Source organism: Orycteropus afer, unplaced genomic scaffold, assembly GCF_000298275.1.
Source record: "Orycteropus afer afer isolate SDZICR_OR568_19922 unplaced genomic scaffold, OryAfe1.0 scaffold00001, whole genome shotgun sequence".
NCBI lineage: Eukaryota > Metazoa > Chordata > Mammalia > Tubulidentata > Orycteropodidae > Orycteropus > Orycteropus afer.
The window spans coordinates 20,550,827-20,553,345 of record NW_006921588.1 but is presented as its reverse complement, the minus strand read 5'-3'; the positions used below and the strand labels follow the sequence as shown (position 1 = coordinate 20,553,345).

General features: G+C 51.6%; 1 pseudogene; it reads right to left on the bottom strand.

The window, feature by feature from the left end:
• Positions 1-2,519, bottom strand: part of LOC103206108 — a 52,450-nt pseudogene that overhangs the window by 1,675 nt on the left and 48,256 nt on the right.

Sequence of the window (2,519 nt, the reverse complement as noted above, 5' to 3'; positions counted from 1 at the left end):
AGCGCACCCCGCCCGTGGGAGAGGAGGGGCTGCGGCGCCGCGGACCACTGGAGGCGCAGCACTGCCGCCGCCGCTGTCGGTGCTGGAGACGGCGGCTCGGCGCAGGAGGCGCCGGTGCCTCTGCTTTCCGGCCAGCGCGCGCTTGTCGCCCGCCTGCCCGCCGGGGCCGCTTGCTGCCTGCAGTCGCTGCGGATAGCAGGATCTGTGGTGCCTCCGCTCGCCCCCCAGGTAGGTGTCCTGGCTGCAGAGAGCACGCCGGGGCGGACACCATGGTGCCCGCGCCACGGCCCGGGGGTATTGTGCGCGTCTGGAGGGCGGAGGACCCTAGGGACGCGCGGGTGGGCAGCCACTACTGCAACCCCTCTAGGCATTGCTGTCTCCCGGGGGCTTCGCGGCCGGTATCCCCCGCGGTTGGGAAGTGGGGGAGGCAGTGCCAGTCCGGCCCGCGGCAGAGGTAGGAGGGGGCGTCCATGTCACGGTCCCCGCTCGCCGCCCTCCCTTCCCTCTCGTTGTCGGGGAATTCCTGCCGCTTGGCACTCGCACCCGCATTTCCCTGCGTCGCCCGGCGCCCCGGCTCGCCCCAGGCTGGCTAGAGATTGAAGCTAGAGCTAGGAGAAGGACTGATGTCATTGTCAGCGGAGAACCGAACCAGCGCGGGTGAGCGAACGCCTACGCTGCACCTTTCAGGGAACCCGGCGAGCCGGGAGGAGCAGCTGGGGAAGTTGTGCATTGGGTTGTATTGTGCGCGTGCTCTGCGGACTGCCCTCACCGAGCACCCCTGCCCACTCCCGGCTGGCCGCCCTGCAGCCCTCCCTGCAGCCCTCGTTCACACCCGCAGGCCAGGGCCGAGTCTGCTTCCTCGGTTCAGACCCGGACAGGGTTTGCATTGCAGTCAAAACGTGCTTCCCCTGCGTGGAGCTGGGAGCTGCCCGCAGATCTTGTCGCTGGGGGTGCTAGGGGAGGAGGGAGGAGGGACCTGGAGAGGAAGCCGGGGAGAAGTAATGACACCAGCAGATTTTTTTTTTTAAGCCTGTGCGTATATACGCACATCTGCAGGGCATCTTTTAACCTGTTTTGAAAGTTATGACCAGATACTGATTTTATGGCATTTCTGTGATATACCTGAACGGTAGCTTGAACACAGTGTCCTAAAGCTGGGAAAAGCATTACATAATGGAGATGAAACAAATGACACGAAACTAAGTGAACCCACTGGGCTACGAGATTATTTCTCTCTCCCGGACACGAAGTCCTATAAAGCTTTTTCTCCATTTTAAAACCACTGGACTAGGTTTAGCAAATTGTATATTATTCTGAGTTGTGATTTTCTTTTTCAAACAACGAAATAATTTTTCTTCAAAATCTTTTCTAAAATTAAAAAGGAGGGAATTTCTTGTGCTGTATCACAGAGCTGATTAATAAATGTATTCTTCAAAGGGAAAATTTTAAAATTTCCCGTCTTAATGGCATTAACTTTGTTTTCCTCCTGGATATAGTTTGTTTTTTTTTCCCTCCCATCCCCCTTTGTTTTTTGGAAGCATTTCTACAGTTTGGGTGCTGCAAGCTCACACTGTTGATATTTCTATCCAATGCTACAGCATTGCAGATACGAAAGACTAATAATAAATGAAACAGAAGACTTTGCAGTAACTCTGAGAGTAAGCAGGGTTCCCAAGGTCGAAGGGAAGCTGCAGTGTAACTCGGTATAATCACCTACAGAGAATATGCATAACCCTCCTTGGGTTATAAGGAAGGTCCTGATTGGTGGGGTATTTTTCTGCCTTTTGCAGCTGGATTTTATGTTTTCCCTTAAAAGTCATTTTTCTCAATCAAGGTGGAAACAAAATATTTTGAAATTAAAATCTCTGCTTTTAGAAGATCTAAAAATCCTAATTTGCTCATATTCAGTAAAGTGATGTTGTTGACAGCTCAGTTATGCAACAAATTTACATTCAGTGGCTAGATTGCCTTTGGGGATACCTCAGTTTCAAATTAGGATGGTTTATCAGCTGTCTTTTGACATTAGTGTAATGTGATTCCTTTGGACTTTTACAGGACTGTATGAGTTTTCTTGTCCCTAACTTTCTTTAAGGAGCTCTGGTAGCATAGTGCCTAAGGCTAACCAGAAGGCTGGGGGTTCAAACCCACCAGCCACTCCTTGGAAGGTTGGGCAGTCTACTGTGGTAGTGATACTGCCTCGGAAACCCAAGGAGGGTCGGGGCCGACTTGACAGCACATAACAGCAACAACTTTCTTTAACCTGATGCTAACTTTAGAGTTTTAACCTGATAGCTTATACTCAAAGAGGCTAAAGTCCTTCCAAGATGAAATGTTTGTGGTTGAAAGTCAGTAATACCACTACAGAAATGTTGTTGTTGTTGTTGTTATGTGCCATCGAGTCTGACCCGACTCATAGCAACCCCTCCTTGAGTTTCCGAGGCAGTATCACTACGGAAGTAGATTGCCCCATCTTCCTTCCGAGGAGTGGCTGGTGGGTTTGAACTGCCAGCCTTCTGGTT